The sequence below is a fragment of the Camelus ferus genome, chromosome 9 (assembly GCF_009834535.1).
Source record: "Camelus ferus isolate YT-003-E chromosome 9, BCGSAC_Cfer_1.0, whole genome shotgun sequence".
NCBI classification, from domain to species: Eukaryota; Metazoa; Chordata; class Mammalia; order Artiodactyla; family Camelidae; genus Camelus; species Camelus ferus.
Window position 1 is genome coordinate 42,972,948 of NC_045704.1, and position 26,605 is coordinate 42,999,552.

General features: G+C 51.0%; 1 long non-coding RNA gene and 1 other non-coding gene across 3 annotated transcripts in view; one reads left to right on the forward strand and one right to left on the reverse strand.

Annotated features, from left to right (window-relative positions):
- The window catches only part of LOC116665777, a 149,194-nt gene that overhangs the window by 7,189 nt on the left and 115,400 nt on the right, over positions 1-26,605 (reverse strand). The window contains exons 5-6 of one of the 2 annotated variants that reach the window (XR_004322445.1): positions 12,474-12,620; positions 44-168 (exon numbers count right to left, since the gene is read on the reverse strand). This is a non-coding gene — a long non-coding RNA (uncharacterized LOC116665777). Of the gene's footprint in view, positions 1-43; positions 169-12,473; positions 12,621-26,605 lie in introns of those variants that run through there. The other variant, XR_004322444.1, reaches the window with a different exon arrangement.
- LOC116666175 lies at positions 2,972-3,078 on the forward strand. Its single transcript, XR_004323019.1, has one exon. It is a non-coding gene; the product is annotated as a U6 spliceosomal RNA (small nuclear RNA).

Sequence of the window (26,605 nt, forward strand, 5' to 3'; positions counted from 1 at the left end):
CATTCTCTGCCTTCCTCCGGGAAGCCAGGGCCAGGCCAGGCAGGGCACAGTGGCTCCTCTCCCTCCAAGGTGCCCTCAGGTTGACCATGATGATGTCCAGTCCAGGAGCTGATTCTGGGATGCTCAGGAGAGAGTCACCCTGGCTGTTGAATTCCCCCCATGTGGGGCCTGCAGAAAAAGTGCATCTCTGCCCATCCTGCTACTCAGCCACTGACCTCCAGCACTGAGGGCAGATGAGAAGACCAGGGAGAAGCAGAGCTCCAAAGACAGGCTCTACTTCCAGGGGGAAGTCTACTGCAAGGCAAATGCGGGTAACAAGCCCCCAGTCCCACCTCCTCCTCACCTCCTCCTTTTCCTGTCTGCTCTTTGTGCCAGTGTTGCTCCCAGGAGCTGCATAGTCCACAACTCTTCAGTGAGCACCTACCACGTGCCAGGCACCAGCAACACAAAACACCACCCCTGCTCTCACGGGGCTCCCAGACCAGAAGGAGACTCAGCAGGACCCCTCCAGGGACTCGGGAGGGTGCTCGTATGCTGGGACAATGCTGTTCCCCCCTCCTCGAGTCTGCCTTGTCTCTGAAGCTGAAAAAGGGAGGTGGGGGTGGGGGCTGACGGCAGCTCCCCAAATTAACAAGAGGTTAATTTCCCCCACACATGCTGTGAATGTTGTGCTTTGCCTCCAGAAATGAAGAACAAACCACCTGAGCTTTCACTGGGACGCTGTGAATTATTCTTTTCCCCAGCACCCTGGGCACCAATCTGTCCCCTTGCATTTTGTCACCCATTGCTAATTTTTAAAAATTTCTTGACAACTGCTTGTACCACATTAACATGACGCTACCACAGTGCAATTCAAAAAAGCAGTGGTCTTTCAGGTGTAGAAGGAGGTCCCTCATCACCCTTCTTCCCCTAACATCTTTAGCCAATCATCAGATCTGCCTGGAAACTTTCCTGAAGGTTTTACCCACTGCAAAAACCTTGTCTTTAAAGAGAAAGGCCCCTCTCCAACCTGAACCACCAATGGTACCTAAAAACCTAGCAGGGTTTTCACTTCCCTCTGTCCCAACCCACCTCGCCTTGTCTACTGGCCTCATTAGAGTGTGGAAATAGGTTTTGCATTAAGTCTCCCCTGCCCGCTTGCTGAAGATTCCCAGATGATACAGCTGATTACGAGAAGGCACAGAGGTCAGTTCCAGGGTTGTAGGATCCTAGCATATCTGAGCTGGAAGGAACCTTGGGGACGGTCCCATGCTAGCCCTTGACTGTTTCCTTTTCCAGAGAAGGAAATGCCTCCGCTCACAGCAGCATCAGTGTCGGGGCTGGGGCGGGAACCCCTCTGCTCTTGGCCGCTTGATCATTTCCCCCAAACCACAGCACCCTCCACATTCAAGTTTGCTCACTTTCTGGCCCCAATTTACCAGCCCGGGATTTAACACCCTAAATAAACTGTGCAGAATTCCTAGGAACTCTTCAAGAATCCAGTCCCACATGTGTGATGAAAAACACCAGAAAGTACAGACAAGATGTTCACACGTGCGATTGTGGACAGTACACCTCTAAGCCCCTCCGGACTAAAATCTTTAGATATTGTGGGTGATCTGTTCTTCCAGAACAGAGTACACAGAACTTCAATTTCTCCCCAATGTGCACGTAGGACTTTGCAAAGTTACAAACTGTTTCTCATGGCCAAAAGGATCAGTCTCCCTCTACCCCCACCTAACGAAACACAAGAGGTCCAAGAGATCATTTGCAGCCCAAGGAACCCACCATGAAGCTGGATGCAAATCTTGCTCTTCATTAGTCAGCTGGATCTTCTTTGAGAAGGATTTCATCGTAACATGATTTGGATGAACCCAGAGAGTAATATTAAAACCATAAACTATGTAGAAGTACACAGAATGGCAGGCGCAGGAGACAAGTAGGGAACGCTGAATGTTATTACCACGCTCCAAATGTAGTGCCACGATGTCTAACCGCAACTCACCATGTTAACTATCAGACTGTTTAGGCATCTTTACTTCTAGTCGGGAAAATAAAGTTGTCTCCTGTCATGTTGGACAGTCTGAGTATCTATCTTACATCAAAGACAACAAAGTATGTAATTTTGCATGTTCCTGTACCCGTCATTTTAGTACAAAAGGATTTCAAACTCAAATGTAATACTCTTGTTCAGAATGGCATTTGTGAAAATCACAGCAGAGCAGCAAATGAAGATCATTACATGATACATGCAACTTGTCTTGCCTTTTTTTTCCCTAGTAAGACTGAAAGAGAGAAAAAGAGTAGATATTTATCACTGTAAGTCTCTTCCTAAAGTCTGAAGAATTACCCCTTTCAGCATTGCGATTTGGTGATCAGCTCCATAAATATATAATAATCTATTAGTGGGAAATGGGACTTCTTTTATTTGTCATGGAATCTGCAAAGAATGTATCAGCCCACTGGAATTCTTCACACAGCATGGGTTCTGGGTTTGAGCTTTGATAGTGCACCAGAACCAAAGAAATGGGGCAACGGTGAAATCAACCAGCAGAGAAAGACAAATACTGTATGATCTCACTTATATGTGAAATCTAAAGACATCAAATTCTTAGAAACAGAGAGGAGAATGGTGGTTGCCAGGGGCTTGGGGGAACTGGGGAGGTGTTGGCCCAGGGTACAAATTCCCATTTATAAGACGAATGAAAAAGTTCTTGGGATCTATGCACAGCATGAGGAAGATAGCTGACAATACCACACTGTATCCTTGAATGCAGCTCAAAGAGTAGATCTGAAAGGTCCTCATCACAAAAAAAAGAAATGGCAAGTATGTGAGGTGATGGAGATGTTAACTAACCTTATTGTGGTACTTTTTTTTACAACATATGCGTGTGTCAAATCATCACTTTGTACACCTTAAGATTACACAGTGTTATACATCAATTATATTTCAACAGAGCTGGAAAAAAAAAGATAAAGAAAAAAGAAAAACGTGCTTGCTTCGGCAGCACATACACTAAAAGTGAAACGATACAGACAAGATTGGCATGGCCCCTGCACAAGGATGACATGCAAATTCACGAAGCATAGACACTAACTACTGTACATAAAATAGATGAACAACAAGGTCCTACCATACAGCACAGGGAACTATAGTCAATATCTTCTAATGGCCTCTAATGAAAAAGAACATAGAAAGGAATACATAGATGTATAAGTGAATCACTATGCTGTACACCAGAAATCAACACAACATTATAAATCAACTATACTTCAATTTAAAAAAAAAAAAGAGAAAAAAACGAGATGGAGGTGAGTGTCAGATGACAAGGCGAAAGTATGTGGCTATTACGACTTAAGCATTGAAACTAGGGGAACTTCTACTTATGGTTCTGCCACTTACTAGGTTTATATCTTGTGGCAAGTTACTTAATACCCGGCTACGCTTCCAATTTCTTGGTTCTAAAACCAGGATAATGATAACAATACCTCCTTCATAGACTTGTGGAAATAAACGACTCATAAACCTTAGCCAGTAGGTCCTGGATCATAGTAAATACTCAATACATGTTAGCTCTTTCTCTCTTCCTAACACCTAAGGAGTCCTTTTTCCCTGGCTCCTAATTTGTCTTTGATATCTTCTCCTTTGGCTTTTCAAACAGGAAAGTTGTCACATCTCATGAAATTATCGGGTCAAAATCTACACGCGTGGTTAAGATTATTAATGATTCCAAATTGCCCTTCAAAAACACTGATATATTTTACATTCCGTATGCACACAATGCTGACAAGTGAGACCAATAAGTAATTTCAAAGACCATGAAAACCTTACTAAGTGCACAGAAGCGTTTGTGTATTTATTTTCAGTGATAGAAAATGTAATTATTTTGACAGCTATGAGAATTGTTCATATATATATATATATATATACATACATATGAAAAAACTATCTCGGTTACTCCACTCCAAAAAAAAAAAAAAAAAGAATGGGGCAACAATACCAAGCCCCTCAACCTCTCTCCCTTCATTCATTTGTCTTGACCTCACCAATATTTCCCTGAGAAATAGAGGCCATCCATCCATCAAGTTCCTTCATTGTTCCTTATCAAATCCACCCTTTCCTTTTTCCTTCTACTCACTGCTCAGAAGAGACTCTGTGCTTCCCACAGACTGGTCACTGCACGTATCTCTGGACCTCGCTGTCTCTAGCCTCTGATCTGCCTCCAAATGTTCACGTGTCCAGATCTCCCTCCCTGCGTCCTGCATCACCCACGACTCCCTCCCTGTCCCCGCAGCATCAGTACAAAAACACACACCTGAGCCTCCAATCTTGCACCCAGAACTCTCTCTTGTCCCCACACCCCCATCTTCTTCTCAGAAGATGTCCTCACTCCAGCTCTGCTCCTGCACCACCTGCTCACGAACAACCCACTCCACTGGGGCTTCCACCCCCACAGCTCCATGGAAACCACATCTTCTAAAGTTACCACAGAATCTCCTTCTCTGCTCGGATCTGAATGTTGGTACGCCTAGCGCTTAGCCCCCACACGCTCAACACTGACCATACCTGAGCACACAGCCCCAACAGCTTTAACTGCAGGCCCCTGCACCCTGCCTTCCCTGGTCGCTGGAGTGTGCTCAGCTCACACAGGCAGACCAGACGTGCCTGCCAGGTGTTGGTACCTCCTGGAAGCAGCTCTCAACCCATGGCTGATAGGAATCGGTGGATAAATGCCCTAGTCCCTCGCTATTTTGGAGGGATAATCTTGAGGCATGTTCTACAGTATCTACCAGAGTTCCCACCCTGGGTTGAGCCCTGATATGATTATTTAATGCTCTCTTGGTTAGGGGTTGCTATGGACTGAGTTGTGCACCCCCCTCCAAATCCGTATGTTGACGTCCCAACCCCAATGTGATAGTATTTGGAGATGGGGTCTTTGGGAGGTAGTTTGGTTTGGATGAGGTCATGAGGGTGGGGCCCTCCTGATGGACTTAGTGTCCTTATAAGAAGAGACACCAGGTGTATCTCTCTCTCCCACTCTCCCTCTTCCGCTCCCTCCCCCCTTGTAAGGACACAGTAAGGAGGTGGCCGTCCATAAGCCAGGAAGAGAGCTTTCATGCATCATGCTGGCATCTTGAACTCAGAACTTCCAGCCTCCAGAACTGTGAGAAATAAACTGCTGCTGTTTAAGCCCTCCTTTCTATGGTATTTTGTTATAGTAGCCTGAGCTAAGACAGGGTTAGGAGAAACAGAGACTGAAGAGACTAAAGCCCCCTGGTTCAAGGGGCGAGGTCCAGCCTGGAGATATGAACCCATGAGGGACATAGACAAATTGATGAAGCAATAAAAGGGGTAAAGATACTTTCTATCTCACAGGGTGATGGTGAGGAAGGAAGGAGATGCCTCACATCCTCTGCTCAGCTCTGTGCCAGGGCATGTAGCAAAGGCTTGGTAAGTGGGACTGTTCTTACTGTTCTTATGTGCAGAAGGTGGATACATTCTTAGAATTATAAAATCTCAGATAGACCATCCAGGTCCTTTGCAGATAGGGAAACCAAGGCTAAGGCAGGAGGACTGACTTGCCTGGCATTTCTCTGCCACGAAAGATTGTTTTCACAAGATTTATAGACCCACAAATAAGAAGGAAGGTGAAATTTAACTGTAATTTGATATTCAGTTAGACAGGAGGGCACCAGTCAACCTTCTCAATGCCAAGGCCAATGAGCTTTGGTCCTGATCTTGCAACTGCTTCCCTCGCCCGATGCTGCCAGCCTCTCCTCCTACAGAAACTCTCCTGACTTGGTTTCCATGAAGTGATGCTCTCCTGACTTTCTAGCAAGGAAGAGAGAGAAGAAAATAAAGTCTCTTCTGAGAAAGTGACTTAGGGTGGGTTCCCAAGAAGCAGAGCCCGTGGCGGGATGGGGATGCCCTGAGTCAGAGGGGAGGGCTCTCGGGATGCGGGCAGTGAGGGAAGCAGGACGGAGCAGGAGCTGAGAAGGATGTGACCTCGCGCAGAGGCTAGCCTGCTCCCGCGGGCAGCTCTGGAGCATGGGTTGCACCAAAAGTCGGTCCCACCTCGCAGAAGGAGACCAGCCCCGGGTGCCCCGGTCAGTCAGTCAGTCAATGGAGCCTGCAGCCGGGGCAGCTGCTCATTGGGAAGCTCCTGTCTGACTGAGCACAAGTCTGCAGAGAATGGGGGCAGCTGTGAGTCATTAGCACCCAACTACTCACAGCAGCTGGGAAAGCCTCAGTTACACTGGAAGGAAGGGAGGAAGGGAGGAGGGAGGGAGGGAGGTTGCATTAAGTGATCACCAGAGAAGTGCTCGAGGGGCAATAATAATTCTCATTATTGCAATCCTCCTGGAAAGCCAACCAGGTCAGTAGGTAGGTGTTACTAGCTTCAGTTTATTGATGTGGGAAACAGGGGGAATTTGTCTGAGATTTGGAAGGAGGAATGAAATGATCCCCCATCCCCAGAAAATGACCCACCAATGTGAGAAAGTGTCAGATTATTCACTTTTGAAGAGCAGCCTACAGATCCCAAAAGGACCTCAACAAACCCTGACCCTGGGATGAAGGAGCAAGTATCTGAGACCTCGATTTCTGGTACTACTTCACCTTTCTCGGCCTCAGGTTCCAAGTCTGTATAATGGGTGGGACATTGACTGTCGCAGCCTGCGTGATGGTCTCCAACAGCAGCTACATCCTAAGCTCTGGACCCTGTGAATGTTCCCTCACACAGCAAAAGGGACTTTGCAGATGTAACTAAACTAAGGATTTTGAGATGGGAGATTATCTTGGATTATCCAAGTGAATTCTAGATAAAACCACAAATATCCATATAGAGGGAAGGAGAGGGAGATTTGACACAGAAAAGAAAGCCAAGTGAGCACAGAAGATTCAGAGAAAGAGGATGCTAAGTGCCCGGCTTTGAAGAAGGAGGCCACAAGCCAAAGGAGGCAGGAGGACTCCAGAAGGTGGAACAGCAAGGAAGTGGATTCCTTCCCTGAGCCTCCAGAAGGAACGACCTCGCCAACATGTTGACCCTCAGCCCCAAAGACTCTCTGAGCCCCTGACTTCCAGAACTGAGGATAACTTTGTATTGTTTTGAGCCACTGAGTTTGTGGTCATTGGTTATGGCAGCACTCAAGATCGTTTCCTTCTTAGGAAAACTGTGGAACAGACTACATCTTCCCCAGGCCCAGGGTGGGGCCAGGCTGCTAGTGGAGACTTGGGGGATTGGGGAGTGTCGGGGGTTATAGCTCTAGTTCCCCAAATCACAGCTGCTGGAACCCTGTCTTCCTGGGAAGCTTCCTGGGTGTTCTCACAGCACGACCTCCCCCTCGGCCAGGAACAGGCACCGGGGAAGGATGGAATTCAGGAAACGTCTGTTCGATTGGCTTTGAAACTGGGTGTTTGCAGATCAGGCATCCTGAGCGTGAATAAGGCTGAGTCTGGAACTGGGCCAGTAATGGCGGCTGTGACCTACAGGAGGGTGTGCAGGCCTGGAATGTGTGTGTTGTCCCGACGAACAAATGCTTCTAACACTCAGGCTGCTTCATGGGGCCCCAGATCCCCAGATAGAGAAGTACGTGGGGTATAGGGAGGGGAGCTGTCCCCCCACCTCTGCCACCTATTTGCCCTGTGACTTTAGACAAGTCCCCACAGCCCTGCTCTCTGGGTCTTTACCTCCAGGCTGAGACAGGAGTGGGTGAACTGGGTGATCTGGGGAGACTGCCTTCTTTGACACTGGGTAGTTTCAGATTCCTGGTAAGGCTCGCAGCCAGGCAGGCTGACCCCACTGGACACTCAAGATTTAGAGGATCACAGAGCCAAAGGCTCAAGAAAAGCAAATCCCAGGGCCTCCCAAAGACAATTAGAGAGGCAGGACAGAGAATGTACTGTTAAAATATTGTGTCTAAAAACGTATCGAGGCAGCTACAAAATGCATACTGCATTTGTATCCCAAACCAACAGAAATGGAGTGGAGAGATCAGCCCTTAAGCAGATACATTTACAGAGACAGGAGTAAATCTTCCTCCAGCAGCCTTTGTTAGTCAGAAAACACTTAAATTGAGCATCAGGGAAGTAAGGTGATCGGAAAGGGGTCAGGGGCCCCAGAAGCGTCTCAATGACTGCACTGCCGAGGGATCTTCCCAAACTCCATCTCAGCAGCCTGGGAAGAGAGAGGCCTCTTAACCAGAGTGGAGTGATCGGGAGGTGTTACTGTCATTTACAGGCACCCCCGTGGCAGGCTGAGGTGGCTGAACTTGGAGAGCGAAGCCACGTGCTCAAGGTCAGGAAGCTACAGAGCAGCCGAGATGAGATTCACAGTCAGGACTGTTGAACCCCAATCCCCCAAGTTCTGAGCCACCAGGGAAGAACTGTGGAGATGAATTCAGATGATGTTCCTTAGAGCAGGCCAACGTCAGTCATTAACTGAAAGTCCTGGAGGTTCTGGGCACATGTCTAAACTTCGTAATGGTCATGGGAAAAGGAAGTTATCATGCTGGTCCAAAAGCCAAATGTCTATTGCTCTAACGAGGACAAAAAACAAGGATGGAAGGACCAAGCACGGCCTAGACTGGTCCTTCACGTACCTCCAAGGCCAACAGGCACTGGCTTGCTCCCAGGAAGGACTTTTTATAAGTCAGAGCTGAAAGTGGAATGGGCTGCCACAGAGGTAGTGAGTCTCCCATCACTGGGGCTATTCAAACAGGAGGTCTTTCCAAACCGCAGACTTGACAACATCAACATCCCTCTTGGTGTTTCAAGCCTTTCCCATCTGCCCCTGCCAACTCCCAGTCTCAGGCACACCCCTTTTCCACCAGCATCTTCTCCACAGCCCCAAACTTTTCATCTGTCTGTCTTTGACCACACTACCTCCTCTGCTGAAATGTCCATGAGCTCTTTCTATACCTCAGGTCTCCAAAATACTTTCATAGATCTGTTCAAATGCTTCTCCTTGACCAGTCACACCCCAAGCCGTTTTGGGGACCTTTCCTCTACGCTCCCCTGCAATTGACTTTATTTGCCTCCTTCTGTGCCTCTCTGGTGGCCAGCTAATAGCTATGCCTCTGTTCCCCCATCACCAGCACCACACAAAACTCTAAGTAGGCCCCCATTAATGGGTTTTGCATGAAAGTAACCAGCTTCTGTGGTTTGCCTTGTTAAGCCAAGCTTGCTGCCTTCTTGCCTTCCCAGAGAGAAAATCCATGCCCTGGCACGCCCACAGCCCTGCCCCACCAACCTGAAAACTCTAGGCCCGCAGGGGGAAGGCCAGGAAGCCTGTGGTTCATAGCTAATCAGGTCGTCTTTGAAGCTAAGACCGTAACAATTTTACTTAAAAATTTTTTTTAAATTTAAAACTCAAGGAAGAAATCATCAGGAAGCTCAGTTAGAGGCCTCTGGGCTCAAAAATCGTGAAAGGCAGTGATATTTAAAAAATAAGAATACTTTCCCAGTTCTCAAGGGGCACACTGAGGTTCTGGGGTGTCCGGCCATTTGCATCCCATCCCCCATGAACATTATAACACATCTCCCCAGCCTTGCTCTGAATCTCTGCTGTTCAAACACTGAAGACAATTCTCTAGCACGTGGCCATGCGGACCAGATGGTGAACGTTTCTTCTGGCAGGACACAGTCCCTCCCCTTCCTCAGAATGGGACTGCAGGGGGCTGGCTCTCGATTGAGAACCCACTGATAGGACGGAAGTCACAGCCCTCCTCTTCCCAGGAATTACACGTGGAGAGCTGTCCAGGGCCCCCGGGTTTTAAACCATCTTCTCCTAGGATCCCTGGCACAGGGATTCAGAGGGTCCCCAGGGGGTGGTATTTCAGGCCAGGGCCCTCCTTTGGTGGCCTTGCCCAGGAAGCCTGCTGGTGGATTGGGCGGGGAGCAAACACAGGGGAGTTTTCCCAGGTCTGCCTTAAGGCAGTGCAGTTTTTAAATCCTCATACACCAAAAATTGATACAGAATTGTACATTGACTATACTGCAATTAAAAAAAAGCTCTAAACCAACCAATCAATCCTTGTGAGCAGTGATCCCAGGAAGTCACTGGGAAGTTAACACAGCAAGAAGCACAAACAGCCTGCTCTTGGCAGAGAAATTGCTGGAGAAGTTCAGGCAGAGGACCAGTTGGTTCCGAAGAGGAAATGCACAGCTGCAATCTGGTCCCCAGTCTGACCAGCCAGCCTCCCACAGGCATCCCAGTTCTTCCAGTCGGAGGGAGGAGGATGCCAGCCCACCAGCTTTAATCACTCCTTTGGGAAAAAACCCTTCACATGAGGGACTGTACGAACTCCTCTGCCTCTCTCTTCTCCGCCTTTGCAAGACAAAGCAGAAGGCCATTTATCACCCATGCTGGGGTCTGCTTATGTGTATTGGTCAGAAGAGGCCAAGGTATGCAGCTGTAACAACTAGCCCCCACTTTCAGCGGCTCACCTCAACAAAGATTTTGTCATTTGTACTGTATGTTCAGGGCAGGAGAAGGGAAGGCAGCAAATCACACACTAGCCCTTAAAATTCCCGCCCAGAGTGACACACATACCTCCCCTTACATTTCATGAGCCCCAGGTAAGTCAGAGTTCCCACCTAACCTTAACAGGTCAGAGAAGTATAATCCCACCATTTGCCCAGAGGTCAACAGAAAATATTTGGTGAACAGCATGAAGAACTACAGCAGCTTAATAGTAATAACAATAACAAGGATAAAATACTCAAAGAAGCTGACGTTTACTGGTATTTACCATATACCAGGCATTGGGCAAAGTGCTTTCCATCCTTCATCCCATTAATATTCACAACAGGCAGATGTTAATACTAGCCTGAATTTACAGATGAGGAAATGGAGACTCATGAATTCCAGGTGCTTGCCTGAGGTCAGCTGATCGGAAAATTGTGGATCTGGGACTCGAACCCAGGGCTCTAAGGCTCATCAGACTATGCTTTAACCACTCGACTATCCTGCTCCCATATATTCAGTGCCCTTCAGAATGGTGAAAAGGCAACTACACCGACTTTGAGACAGAAACATTACTTTCTTGTTTTATCCAGTCACGTGTAGAAGGTGGTCTCCAGGTCCAGGAACAAAATGATTTGTCTACCATCCAACCAGCCTGCCCGTGGCATGCCAGACCCCATACCAGGCAGCTGTTAATTGTTGTCTCCCCTAATTCTTAACATGCACCTGGCAGGTAGGTCTCACTGTCCCCATTTTGCAGTTAGGTAACTCGAGGCACACAACTAATTACAGCAGAGTTTTAAACCCCTATCTGGCTGGTTCTGAGACTTGTGATGACCAAGGAAGACCTCTTCGTGGGGAGGTCATCCCAGGTAGGTGTGTGACTGGAGAGGACTGGCCGGGGAGGGGGAAGGGGGGGAGGAGAGAGGGGAGTCCCTGAGTCCATACAAATGTGGGTGTGCTTTTCCAGCCCAGCCCCTTCCTTTCTCACTCCAGAGGGAGTGAACCTTAGGCAGGGTGGCCTCAGCCAAGTTGTTAAAAGTCCCCACTGGCAACTCCTCCCTCTTGGGTCTTGGAGTAAGGCATCTCTACCTCTAAGAGTCTTCTTGGGAAGACAAAACATTAAGGCCCTGCCAGTGCAGTACAGGGATAGCACTTGTCTTTGGAGCTCAGTACAAATACCCTCTCTACCACTTTGAAGCTGTGTGACTTTGGGCAAGTCACTTAAACTCTCTGAGCCCTGGTTGCCACAAAATGACAAGGTTGGGCTGAATCTTCCTGAGAATTCATCCCTGATCATGTTTTAGGAACTCATGAAGCGCTGATGAACTGCAGAAAAGGTCCTGGAGTGAAAAAAGGGACGTGGGGGAGTCAGGGAATGAAACTCCAAGGGAAGGGGGAAGGCAGCTGATGGTTAGGAGCCACCCCTGTGGGTTGGGGTAGCACTGAGCGCTTGACCGTCATTGCTACTTGTGGTTCCCTCTCCCACCTGCTGAGAGATGAGCTCGTATTATCCAGACAGGAATCAATAGAGCAGGACTAGCACCCAGGCCAGAAAGACCCAAGTATGTCCTCAAGAGCAGACAGGTGAGTGTGTTTGCAGGGGAAGGATTCTGAATGATCTCTTCCCCACTTCTTTTGGTTTTCACTCTAATCACAAAAGTCCTACAAACTTATACTAAATTCTAACAATGTTTATATTTTAAGTGAGCATCTTATCCCCTCCTGGCTAATTCTGCTCCAAACGGGTAAGCTCTATTAACGTTTTCATGAGGTTCCTTCCAAGTTTTTTCTACACCTCTACATAGGATTATACAAAGTAGGATTTGTTCATCATTTATTTACGGCCTGCTGACAACTGGTAATAATAGGCACATTTATCAAGCACTTCCTGAGGCCAGGTTCTGCACCAGGTGTCCTCAGACAGTGGTGAACAAGAGACCCGGCTCCTGCTCCAGGTGGGACTTCGGAAACACTCTGCAACTTGCCATATCCCCGACTCACCAAGTTACCAGTCACCCCACTTACCCCACTTACATCCTGGGCTGTCGTCCAAATCATCGGGTCTACCACACTTTCAAAACGGAAAATCTCGTTGCGTTTTAGAATTAGATTGCCCTTGACTCAGTCAATCCTGTACTGATGAATGTTTAGGTTATTCCCAATTTTTTGTTCCTACAAAAAGAAAAAAAAAACCACATTTTTAATGTACCCCATGCTGGCATTTACAAACATTTTATAGATTCCTTGAATGGAAATGTTTATTTTCTCTGGGCAATAGTCTTTTCAAGGTAGGAAGCAGGAGCTGGGACTGTTTTGGCCTTGATGGAGCAGGTGGCAGATTCAAGCAGGACTGGGGGGCGTCCTCTACCCCTGAGGGGATTAAGCAGGAAAAGTGGCCGAGGTTCCCCCTTTCCTTCTCTGCAGAACTGAAGTCTCAATAGAAAGGGTACATCCTGACCTTGAAAATTCCCCTTCAATCCTTTCTGATGTCCCGTGAATGGGCGCATCATCTGCTCACCAGGATAAGTGGCCTCCGTCCACTGAGATGAGGAGGAAGGCGTAACCAGGAGGAGGATCAGGTTCGGGCGGAGGATACACAGCAGCTGCTGGTACCACAAAGTGCTGGAGCTGCTGACATGGGCTCCATGCCCTGAAGCCCAGGAAACCCAATGCCAGCTCTCTGGTCCCCCAGGGCCAGGCTCAAGGGGGACAACTCTGTTTCCCGCACCGGCGGTTACACTGAACCTGACTCTGTGCTTGGTGCTCAATCCACACCCCCTGGAATGGCCTGGTTACTGACAAGAGTTAATTACACCCAGAATGCGCACGTGGTGGCTGGGCCCTTGGAAGGGACCATCCTCCCCAAGGAAAGGGACCTGTGATCCTGGAAGGAAGAAATAGCCAATGAGGTGCTGTGGGAGTCCTTCCAACTATTACAGCAACAGGAGTGGGTGTGAGGAGGCATTCTGGAGCAAGCGAGCCCACGAGTGGGATGGAGGAGTGGGGAGAACTTGGATAAACACAGAAAGGAGGGGAGGGCGGGCCAGGCAGACAAAGATAAAAATCCTAAAGCGGTGCCAGGCGCCTCATCTGTGCTATGCAGGGACGTGCTAGAGCCACCTCTGGCCACTCGAGGAGAGCCACTGTGTGTCCCCAGACCCGACATACAGCTTGAAACCACGGGAGTCCTTGCCCCATGGCAATCAGCAAACACTGTAAACCAGGACTTCTGTTTTTCAGCTGGTTTCCCTGCATGTGACTGTGTAAGTGCACTCTGTTATTACAGAAATCCGCAAAAGCGTGTAAGCAGGAGGATGACCCGGTCACGTGTGCATTTGTAAAGGGGTCGCTCTGGGGTCAGTGTGGGGGGCAGAGTTTGGGACAGGAATGGAAGCAAAGAGACAGCAAGGAGGCTCCTCCAGCTGTCCAGACAAGTGACAACGTGGAAAGGAGCCAAGGGGACAGATTCTATTCAAGAGGGAGACTTGCCTTGGCGACTGGTGGGATGTGGGGCCGGGGGTGGGGGAGAAGGGAAGCGCCAAGGCTGTTTGAGCTTAAATGATGAAAAGCCTTTCTTCACTTGGCAAATGTCTGGCCTTCTCCACCTGATCGCCCACCTTCCCAGAGGAGAAGATATGTGGGGTTGTTTCTCAAAAAGTGCAAGGGACTGGTCTGGTGCAGGCTGGCAGGAGAAGGGGAGATCTCACCCTTAGCCCAAGGGCCGCGAATTTCCTCCTCTACCACCTCTTCTCCTTTCCTTATCTTCTCTTCCTCTCTCTCCTCTCCCTCCTCCTCACTCTGCATCAAAGCCCTCATAAATCTGAGGCAAAGATATTCATGAGCCCAGCCCCGGTCCCTAGCCAACAGCTGCCCCAGCGCTGCCAGTCCAGCCCCATCATTTGCATCTCCAGCCCCACAGACACAGACACCCAAGGTTTGTGGGTAGTGCCTGCCCTTAAATCTCCGCCAGACATATTTCTGAAATAATCCTCTCCCTGTGCTGTCTGCCTTGGGGCATAAAATCTGGGAAATTTGAGGAAAAAGATATGGGCTGGCTATAGAGAAAGAGCACTGGCTGCAGAGTCAGACAGACATTGTGGGGGAGCTTGGCTCTGTCCCTGGAACCTCTCAGAACCTCAGTCTCCTCCTCTGAAAAATGGAGCTGCACTCTCCAGCTCAGAGGATTGTTGTGAGAATGAAATGGAGTGGAGGGGTGGGGTGGGCCTCCCACATGGAGCCTGACAGCAGCAGGCACCCACTCCGTGTAGTTGGTCAGGGGAGAGAGTGTGGATTCAGGAGACAGCCAGGCCTGGAGTCTGGCCAATTAATTCCTCCCGCTGGCTCTGTGGTGTGAGCCTCTCGGCTATTTACCTAACCTCTGTGGACTATAATCTCCACCTTCATGGTTATTGTCTTCAGCTAGCCAGTTAGCCTCCATGCCTCTGAGGCCTTATCTGTAAAATGGGGCAATGCTGTCTGCTCCTCACAGAGTTTAGGTGAAACCCAGGTTCACATAAAAGAGCTCTGAGAAGCCTTCACACTATGCAAATAAATGCAAGCTATAATTCAAAACAGAAATCTTTTCTGTATTTTGGCTGAGGGAGGAAGAATATGTAAGGCATAGACAACACTATTTGCTGCTGTTCCCAAGCCCAGACCACTAACACCAGCAAATGCCCGTCATGTCGACACCCCGAGCGCATATCTGCTGACGCCCTACTATCCAGTCACTGGATGCACAGATGTGAATGCACAGCCCCGATGCTCGGGGCCCCACACCCTGGACCACACCGACAGTGGACAAGTTACACCAACCAGCACGTCAGCCAGAGGACAGAGCCAGATGCCTCAGGAGCACAGAGCAGGGCAGCTAACTTCAGAGAAGCCGACCCAGGACAGCCTGAGCTGTTAACCAGGGAACAGAGATGTTAGCGTAGTGGGCAGAAGGAACAGCAGATGCGTCATGGTTTGGGTTCCCTCGAAAAGCAGACCCTGAGATTAGAATTTGGGTATGAGGGGTGACTTTGGAGGTAATCCAGGGAAGTAAGACAGTCGTCAGCTCGGGCTGCTACAACAAATTACCATAGCTGGAGCGGTTTATGAACAACAGAAACTGATTTCTCACAGTGCTGGAGGCTATAAGTCCCAGGTGAGGGTGCCTGGTTGGGGCCTGGTAAGAACTCGCTCCCAGGCTGCAGAATGCCAACCTCTCACGTGGCAGAGAGCAGAGGGAGGGAGCAAGCTCTCTCAGGACTCTTACAAGGGCACTAATCCCATTCATAGGGGCTCCATCCCACAACCTAATCATCTCCCCAAGCCCCACCTCCTAACCCCATCGCATGGAGGGGGAGGGTTCCAACATACAAAGTGGGGGTGACAAACATGCAGGGGAGAGAGGGAGGCATTAACAAGTGGGTCACTGTGGAGGCAGGACACAGCCCCCTAGGACCCCGCCGGGAGCTTGTGGACAGCACACCTTGGAATTGTCCCCTTGCAACCCTTAGAGGCTGGATATTTAGTCTCCAATTCCGGCTCCTCACTGATTGCAGGTGATCCCTAAAACATTCCCCTCCTCACCCCTCCAGCCCCATGGCTTGCCTACTCTTAAGCAGGCAGAAGCATCCTCCTGTGACCCCACGTTCTTGAGGTCCAGAGCCACCTGAGATATGGAACTGTCCACCACAGATGCAGGTGCCCTGGAGGGAGATGGAGGGAATAGGGGCAGGGCATTGACAATATGCAAACATGCGGTGCAGTGAGTGGTCCAACTGGGGGACCCCAAGTTCTGTAGGCCAGGCCCCAGGATAGAGGGGTGAGTGAGAACACACGTGAGAGAGTGCAGAAGGTTTTGAAAGCATAATGCATTTCAGAGCTTGGACTCTGTCCCGGAAGTAGTTGGGAGCCATGGGAGGGATTCGAGGGAGAGCACGTAGCAAGGCCATAGCCATGATTTACACAGACCCCTCTGGTGGCCTTCTGGAAAATAGATGGCAGCCCGAAAGCCTGGAGGCAGACCAGTCAGAGGAGAGAGGGGAGTGTCAGAAGAATTGAAGCCAGAGAGGATGAAAAAGAATTGAAGCCAGAGAGGATGAAACACACCCCCACCGCCCATCCTCCAGACCTGAATGGAGGCCTCTCTGGCCCCTCCTTCTTGGCCCCCAGGCCTCCACCTTGGCCTCACCCTTCCTGTGGCCAGAGCCCACATCAGCAGCCCCGGGCCGACCCTGGGCCCACCAAGCAGCAGGCCTCTCTGCTCCAGGCCCCTTGTGATGCCGTTCTTGTGCCCTGCCTCAGTTTCCCTGCCCAGACCCCACTTCTGAGGAGTCACTGACACTCGGCCCCACACCTGGTCCTAACACCTGAGCCCAGGTGTGGACAGAGGAGGGGAGCTGCTAGACAGTCACGGGTGTAGAGAAGGTTCTAACTCAGTTCAAGAGTCTGCTAGCTCCCCAGACCTGAAGTGTGGGAAGCCCGCACTCCTGGGAAGGCGCAAAGGTAAAAAGTCCCTTTCACCGCACGGAGCCTGTGCTTTTGCTTTCTGTCACCAGCCATAAGGGGCCAAGCCCTTCCCAGGTGCCAGGTGCTGTGCTACCTCGGAAAGCCAGGGCCCCCACTTCAGTGTCCTTTCGTACAGTCGCCGAGCATCAGTCCTGTGAGGACAGCCAGAGATGTGGGGCGAGGACTGGCCTGGCAGGGGGCTGACGGGACCTGCCGGAGGCCCTAAGGGGCCACACCAGCTGGAGCCCCCTCCTGCCCTTCCTCCTGCCCGGACCTCGCCTGTTGGATCACTGTGCCCCTGCACAAGCCTAAGGCCCCCACCTCCCCTCTCCCCAGTGTCCCCTGCAGAGACAGTGATCCCACCTCCCTTCCCTGTGTCCCCAGAACCCTTCTCTTGGCTCAGGGAAGCTGCCTTGTCAAGCCCTTTCTTTCTTACCATAAAAGTCCCGCCTTTCCTTTTTATCCTTTAATAAGGTTACAGCAGTACGGGGGGAGGTGGATTTTGGCCTCAGGCTACATCTGCCCTTCATTTAAAACCACCCTGACTCCCACAAGGCTGGAAAACAAGTCTCTGAGCCTCTCTTTTATAGTCTTTGTTAGATCCAAATCCAGAGTTATTTTTACTAACAGATTGTATCAGCCTGGAGCCCATCTGCCCCCAGAAACTGACCCTCTTGCTTAAAAAGCAGACCTTCCCTGCTGCACACCAACCACCCCAACTTCTGCCCAGCCCAGGCTCCTGGGAGCAGCCTCAACTTACAAATGCCTTTTAAGAAAACCTTTTCTGTCCTTTGGAAGTTTCAGAATCCCTCCACCGCCGCTTAAACCTGCAGCATCCAAGTTCTCGTCATTCTCGCGCAGGCATGCAGTTTCAGAATAGAAAATGTGTTTTTATTTTCCACTAAAAATATACGGAGGGGGAAGTTTATTGTTGTCTTAATTACACTGGGTCGCTTGGCAAAGAGCGTCTGGACAAAGGCAATGCATGTTTAAAGGGGAAACTCTCGTTTTCAACAGAATAAAAAGAGCACCTCCAACCCAGCAGCGCTCAGAGGGAGATTTCCTCCCCTCTCCTGGTGCTACCGGGGCCCTGACAGTCTTCTGCTGTTATTAATTTACCAGGCTGGGCCCAGACCTCCAGGCCAGGCCCGCCTGCCTGAGAGGCAGAGCTAAAAACAGCTCCAGCCTCTGAGAAGGGCCAGCTGAGCGGCTAATAGCTCAGCTTTCTCCTTGCCCTCCCCGCTGACTCCACGCGGGAGGCAGGCAGCGTGGAGAGCAAAGGCGAGCTTTCAGTTGGAGAGAAGGAAAAGAGGAAGGCTGTTTGCAGGTGTGGAAACAAAATTGTCCAGGCAACAGAGGGAAAAATGCCTCTGGGCAGCCACTGGCACAGGTGCACCTCCGTTTTGCACGGGGCGCACGCGGCAAGAGGAGGAGGGGTTTGTGAGCACGGTGAGGGGTGCTGCTTGCATTTGGAGCCCAGAAGCCAACTGGGGTGTTATTACTCCATCCCGTGCACCAGTCACAAAGGAGCCCTGGCCAAGGCTGTGAGGTTTCTCATTTTGAAAGTTAGCGCTGGCTAATGGGTTTCCTTAGATCCTTTTGTATATTTCATTTGGGCCAGGATGGGGAGGGAGGAAGTATTAATTATGCACATTTGGCTGAAAGTTACACAGACCTCCATTCATCTCTGCATTCCCTTAGCCCACATTTATTATTAAAAATCATTGCACCATTTAGTGGCCTTCCATTTCGGACCAGGTGCTGCGATAAGCACTTGACCATGGGTACCTGATTCAGGCCTCGCAGCTTCTCTGTAACATAGACTATTACCACCCCCATTTTATTGATAAGAAAACAGGCTTAGGAAAGGACAGTGACTTGCCCTAGCCTGTAAGAGCAGAGGTTCAAAGCCAGACCTGTTCGACTCCAGAGTCCAAGCTCTTAACCCTGAGGATCTCCTGCCTCCCTGTGTGGGTCTCTGTACCCAGCCTTGGAGTAGGGCTGGAATAAATGTTTGGTGAACTGAATGTTTCTGGAACGACATATTATGGGTCCAGCCTGGATGTATAGGTACCGAAAGCTGGATTCTGTCCTCGCCTCTCAATGTAAGACGCTTCCTGGGCAGAGAGGACAGCAAAGGGCAGCAGAGACCTCAGGCTGAGTGAGCCTCTGCCCGGGGCCAAGAAGTGGGCTGGCTGGGGGTACACTGTTAGCAAAAGTGATGCCATTTCTCTACGCCTCCTGTGACCACACCCTCTGTAATGTGATTCAGCAGCTCCTTGGATTTTAAGACAGTGTCTCTTTCCCCCTCCTTGAATCTGAGCTGGTCTTGTGACTTGCTTTCATTAATAGAATGTGGAGGAAGTGCCGGACAGGGCCTAGGCCACGATCATGTGACAGCCCCCCCCCCGGCCTGCTTTGGATTAGAGACAAGCGTCCCAGTCACCCTCTTGACCCTAAGCCATAGTCATCCAGCCATCAAATAATGAGGCCACCAGAGACCAATCTACCTCCAGCCAACCTGGCACCTGACCACAGACAGGTGAGGAGTCCAGCCAAGATCAGAACTGCCCAGTGGTCCCCAAAGAATCGTGACCAACCTATAGAATCATGAGCTAAGTAAATGCTGGCTATTTAAGGCACCAGGTTTGGGGGTGGCCTATTACCCAGTGAAAGCTAACTGATGCATTGCTCTCATTTACTAGAGCCACAGGACATGTGATCAGGGGCAGGAACAGCCCTGATGCTCCAGGACCTGCCAGAGTCAGGCTGTTGAATCAAGGATGTTTCTGGACCCCTGGGTCTCGCCAATAGTCTCTTGTTAGTTTCTTTGCTATCTCTTCCCCTTTGGATCTAATTTTAAAAGGAAGGAAAGATCACAGATGGAAGGCAGAGGAGGGAGGCAAAGGTCTCTCAGTGGAGGGAAGGAACGTGATGCCATGAGTTCGGTGTCCCGATCCCTCTAACTCCCACACATGTCACAGTCTGTGCCCCAGTTCTTTTCACCCGTGTGACGTCAGCCTTTTGCAGCATACACGCGTCAGAGAAGATGCTGTGTGAGGAAGCTCTGCGACCATGGGAAGAGGAAAAGCAGAGCCAGAGACCCCAGAACTCCGCCCTGTGTGAGTTTCCTAGGGCTGCCGTAAGAAGCCAGCGCAGACTCCGTGGCCTCAAATAACATGAATGTGCTCTCTCCCAGGTCTAGGGGTCAGATGTACATAGCCAAAGTGCCAGCACGGTTCCTTCTGGAGACTCGGGAAGGACCCCTTCCGGGCCTTCCTCTTAGCTTCTGGGGGTTCTTGGCAACCTTGGTATCTCTGGCTTGTAGCTGTGTCACGTGGCTCCCATCTTCTCACAGCCATCTTCCCGTGCCTCTGTGGGTCCTCTTCTCTTCTCGTCAGGACACCCATAACTGGGGTTAGTGCCCACGCTAAATCCAGGATGATTTCATCTTGAGCTTCTTAACTCATTATACTTGCAAAGATTCTATTTCCAAGGAAGATCACATTCTGAGGTGCTGGGTGGACATGAGTGAGTGGGGGCCTATTCCACCCATTACATGCCCCTCATGGCTCCTGGAGGGGCACCACCTGTAGGGGCATTGTCAGAAGAGGGCCCCCACTTGCCACATCCATTCTTGGGGTGGTGCTTATGTTCCAGAGTTTGCCCTTGTCCAGAACAAGCCCGAGATACCAGAGATGCAGCCTCATCCCGGGTACTCCCTTGTGGCCGTTTTGTTTCAGAAAGACAGAGTTCACACCGTGAGCCTCCATCCCACACAGGCCAACGGCAGAAATAAGGGCTTGCCTAACCGCTCTCTTACTTCTAAGGAAAATGGAAACCAAGATGAACGCTGAAATGAACTTTTGTTCCCCAGACCAAGAAGGACCTAATAGACCACATGGAGGAGCCACAGGAAAAGACCCACCCGCTCTCCCAGGGATGGACGCCCCCAAACCAGCATGGTGAGGACAGCCTGCCCTGCAGCCAAGGCGGCGCTGGTCTGGGGCATGGTTCCTGCCTTTCCTGAGCCCAAGTTCCAGCCCAGTAGAAACAGTCAGGACCACTCGGGGCAGGGTAGGTAGAGGCTAGACTTGACCTCTGCTCCTGGGACTTCACGTCTCCAAGGCCCACAGCCTGCTTTCTTAGGAGCCTGAAGGTTATCTGGAAAGGAAGACTCCATCCACCTTAAGTGAAATCAGCTTCTGGAGAGGTAAAAAGAACTTGAAGAAAAATCTTCTGCTTTCCCCACCCTCAAGTTCTTCTCAACATTATACTTGCTTGAGATTTTTAATGCTGTGCCCCAGCCATGGGCTCTCTATTTGAGAAGGTTTGCCACTATCTGACATCACTCCCTACCAGCTACAGGACCTTGAACACATGCCCTGAACTCGTCATGAGGGAGTTGGTCATTGGCCTGGCCTGAAATGCAAGGCTTGGGGACCCCTGGATGGAGGGAGACCCATAGCAGAGGGCAGAGCTCCTGGAGGCAGGTTAGAGCTGCACCATGAGGGGGGCACACCTCGGAGCAGGAAAAGGACAATAACGGGGCGCCTCAATTTTGCCATCACTGCCAGCCTTGGTGACCAACACAGAAATCAGTCTAACTCATCCAGTATGTCCTCTGCCTTTGCACATGCTAGAGCCTCTGCCAGGCACTTTCCTCACTTCCTTGAGAAGCTGTCTTGACTCCCTGAGACCCAGGTACCTGTCTGCTCCTCTGCACTCACACACCACCTGCAGCCCCCTCCACAGAACTCATCATGCGGTTAGATGTCTGACTTTTCCTTCCTCCAGTCTAGGCTGTAGACTCCTTCCTACAGGGCCCTAGACTTACTCATTTTTGCATCCTCAAGACTTGTCATGGAGTCTTGCCCTTAGTGGATACTCAGCAAATTTGGGGAGAAGAGAAAGAGAAGGAAGAAAGGGAAGGAGGGGGGAAGGAGGGGGGAAGAAGGGAGAGAAAAAGAGAGGAGGGAAGGAAGGAGGGGAGGAGAAAGGAATGCATTCAAATGATGAATGTTTGTAATTTGAGACAAAATGCATAGGAGCTGCATCTTGCACCTCCTTGTCCACATTCCAGTAGGAAATAGTATCTTCATCATGCGGACTTCACACTCCAGCATCTAGGAGATGCCCAGGGGCTCCCCTGACACCTGTCTCCCAAAATGAAGAGCACCAGTGAAGGCCAAGGTCTCTGTGGTGTTGGCAGGGAGGTGGTCTGTGTATAAGGAGAGAAGTCAGGTCCTTGGAAGAGGCCCCTCCTGCCCCTTAGAAAGTGAGGAGGAGGCAGAGGGACGCCTATGGAGCAGAACACAGCTCACAACCAGCTGCCTCTGTGCTCAGCAAAATAACCCTTCCCCACTCATGGGGCCCCACCACCAAGGATTGAGATCAGGGCCCAATATCACCATGACAGGGGCTCCCTCCAGTGTCTGTGGCCCCTGAGGTCACAGGGGTAATGGGATGGAACAAAGACAAGCCTGGCTCTCTGCTGCTGGCAAGTTTCCTTAGCGCTCCCCAACCCCCAACCTGCCAAGCTGGGAAAGGCAACGCACTGCCTGAAGCCCGGCTCTGGAGGAAATTGGGACATTGGTTGCATCATGTTAAAATTCTCTCTTTCTTTGAACATTACCCTCTCCCCAGGTTTTCTTCCAGATTAGCTCCCCTCCCATCACCATAGAAACTTACATCCCCTGACAAGGTTCGAGGGTGTCAGCAGGGGTGATGGGAGAGAGGAACACAGGCCTGCAGCCTCCACTCCCAGGGCCCACGTTGACCCTCTGGGGGCCCATCTGGTGACCTGACCTCTTCTGTGGCTTCTTGGCACCTTGGATCACATAGCACCTACCCATGAACAGGGAAAATGTCCCCAATGCTTGATGTCCCCAGATATCTTCTAAGGATGACTCTTACTGGGCCAGGGTAAGCTGTTCAGGACTCCCTGTGTAAATAAGCCCTAAAATCTGGAGGTCAAGTTGCTCTAATGAACACGTCTTCTCCATTCATCCTCTCACATCAGGACAGGCCTCACCTCTCTGTCAAAATGCATGTCCTGATTTATTAAGCAGCAAGACCCAGTGATAACCAGCACTCCCATGACGTCTTAGAACACATTCCCTGGTTGACATGTAAGTCTACATAGTTCAGATATATTTCACACTGACCGATCCTGGATACAGAGAAATTCCCAAGAAGTAATCCTTTGCTAAGATTTTAGGTAAAGCCTGGGTGCTTCCAAGGGGCCCCTAAATGACAAATTCATACCAGGAGGAAAATTCTGAGGCCCAGAATCAGAAAATGATAGGTCAGTGACAGTGATAAAACAACACCCACCCTGCAAGCAGCCTGGACTGCCCTGGTGAGAGGAAGGGCCGGAACAGGAGGCAGGTATGAATTGTCACAGTAAGTGAAGACGTTTCTTGGATAAACTTTACCGGGACATCCACCACTGATCTTTCGTGCCACTGCCAACATCCTGAGATAACCTTTCTCCTGAGACTGTGAGACCACCTCCCTCCCCAGGCCTCTTTCTTCTGCATTTTACTCAAGGACCACGGATGACAGTGTCTCACTATACAAGGAGTCTGGGCACACCTGTCCGGTCCACGACAGTTCTCTCTGGTGCGCATCAGTAGATAAGGCAAATCCCAGCAATCTGGGAAGTGTCCTTGTAGATCTGGGGGAAACCACAGGAGCTGCGTTCTGTGGCTGTGACGTCTCTAAGACAAACTGGGCTGCAGGAGGCGGTGGCCCTCCGCAGCAAGGAGGCAGGTCAGTGCCCGACCTGGAGAACACAGGGAGCGGGTACAGCGCAGTGGGTCGTGGGCCAGCCCAGACATCAGACCCCACTCTCGAACAGGTGCTCCATGGAGCCTCCAAATTTCTGAGCAAGAAACTGCAGGTCATGGCTCCCCCAAGGCATCAGGCCCCCGTCACAGAGGACCACACAGAGCTGCGGTCCAGGCCTCTTCTTCTCTTTCCATCAGAGACAAAGCTAAGGGCCACTTCTCCATCGACTGCTGTGACTCTGAAAAGTTGTCCAGGTTTGGGACCGAGGACCTCACTGGAGGTGGACTCCTAGGGAGAAGTGGGCTGGCCTTGTTCTCCGAGGTCAACGGTGTTCAAATGGTGCTCTAAAGATTCCTGAAAGTGCCCCCACCCCAGGCAGGCTGCAGGGAAGTTGGGGCGGAAGGTAAGGAAGCTGACAGCCACCATTCCCCTCTTCTGTCGCTCACCTCGCTTCTCTGAATGTTACACAGTGAGTGTGTCTGCAGGGGGTTCCTGTTTCAAAATTAGATACTACTATCTTTATAAAAAAAGGCTTGGAAACCCCAGTTTTTGATTTTCGAAGCAAAACAACAAGCCATTTCTGGCTTTTACTGTCCCTTGAGCATTAGGGCTCTGTAATGGCATTGTCTTCCCCCCCCCCCTTCTTTCTCCTTCTTCTCCTTCTTCTCCTTCTTCTTCTTCTTCTGTAAGCTGTGCCTCCAGACCAGGCTCTGCAGGCTGATTATGGTCACACGGTTATTTGTGTGCAGAACACCAGCGCCCGGCAATTGTGGCTTAGCTCTTCTGAGATGCAAGGGATGTGCAAACTGGGAGACTTTCTGAACCCTGTGTTTGTGTGTGTGTGTGTGCGTGCGTGTCTGCATGCGTGTGTGTGTGTGTGTGTGTGTGTGTGCAGGGTGGCGGGGAGTTTGTACTTTCAGAGTGTCTATTGGAAGTTCTCCCCTGCGTGTCCCCAAGCTGCTCCCTGAATTCTGACTCTGCGTTTCAGGACCTCTCCAATTCATGGAGCCAGTCTTGGTTCGGGAAAGAATGAGGAGGGTCCCCTGCCCATTGTCCCTGAGGGCCCACAAGGCAGAACTAGGGCCACCTAGAAAGTTATGGAGAGGTTCACCAAGTCTCAGTGGAAGGAAGATCCGAAGGCAATGCGGGTTGTCGGGGAGACAAAGGCAAGAAGGTTCCTTTGCAGTAAGACGACTCCCCCCGCCAGCTCCTAACCCAGGACCCCAGCTCCCCTGCCCCCCAACGCTGGCTAGAAGCACTGAAGGGCTCGAGCATGGTGAAGGGGGGCAAGGATGCGTTTGAGGGGACCCATGCCTTCGGCAAGGGTGCTGCCTCTCCAGCTCAGGGTCCTGTTGACAAGACAGCAGCCAGACTCTCCCAAGAGACAGAAGAACCACCGAAGAAGGGGGCTCAGCCCAGTGAGGTGCAGGCGCCTGGTGGGCTTCCCGCCCCACTGCCTTGAACCCAGTACTGAGAACTGCTCAGCAGGGAGCTCCATGCCCGGGCGCCTCACCAGGTCCTCGGCCCAGGCTAGAGGAGGTGCTGGTTCCCCAAAAGCACCAGCCTTCCAGGGAAAATCCTGTATGGGAGGGGAGGAGTGAATTTTGGCAGCACTGCTGTTGTGTGTCTATGTGTCTGTGTTTTCCAAAACACACAGGGGGAACGCGCCAGGATGAAAATAGACAGCAGCCGTGGAGCGGGAGTGGCGCTGCCTCACTGGCAGGTGTGAGTGACGGCGCTGCCATTACCCCTCAGAAATTGGAACAAGTGCTTCTCCAGGGGGACTGACCCGGGGAAGGGGCCAGCACTGCCACGCCCCAGCCTCGGGCTCCGGGAAGCCCCTCCAGGCAGGGCCCACGCCCTGGGTCACCAGAGAAACCTGTCCCCACCTGGGGCCTGACACCAGGCAGCACCGCTTGGATCCTGCAACTCCCTAAGCAGCCCGGCGTCTCCTCCTCCTCCAGGCGCCCGTGAGAGGAGCTCCGAGGGGCTCCACAGGCCTCTTGGACCCCTAATCTAGAGGCCTCTGGTAACTCAGAGACCACGAAAACGGGTTACAAAGGGAGGGCTCCTGCCTGGAGCCGTGGGCTCTCCTCCACACAGGAATCCCGAGGGGCCGTTACCCGCATCAGGATCAGTGCCAGCCTCAGCCCTAGGGAACCGTCCGGAAAGACAGACTCACAGCAAACATGCCCCTATTCATTACGGGAGCCAACACATCCTCGTGGAAAGGAAGTAAATGGAGCCAGCCAGCCTCCTAGCCGTGAAATCCATTTACCAAAGGTCTGCCATTTCCCGGCTTTCGAGCTAGGCCTGAGGGGTAAAGTGGGGACCAAGACACCCAGTCCTGGCCCCTGTGGAGGAGGGGCAGGATTCTATATCACTGCATGGGTATCGGTGCCATTTTCTGGACTGCACTCTAAAGAAGCAATCCTCTTGGGAGAGGAAGGGATTGGGTTTTGTTCTAGACACACAGATTTTCAAGAGCCTGTAAGATATCCAAGTAGAAGGACCAGTGAGCGTTTGGGTTTGGGGGTCTGGAGCAGAGCAGAGAAGCCTGCGGAAGTCCTGATTATAGGTGATGGAGCAGCTCTGCAGTGGGTGAGCATCGCTGGGGGAGCCCAGGTAACAAACCTGAGACACACCAGCACTCCTGGGAGAAAGAGTCTGAGAAGGAATGTCTGAAAAGCCAGGAGGAAACCAGAGGGGTTCTCAGGAGGAGAGAAGGGTCATCTGGCTGGATTGTGCCAAGAGGTCAAGTAAAATAAAACCCCAGTGGAGCTCCTAATGAGAAGAAAGTCAGTGTCGTGCTGGGGACATGGCCGAGTTCTAGTGCACTGACTGGAGAGGGGAGGCGAGGCAACCAG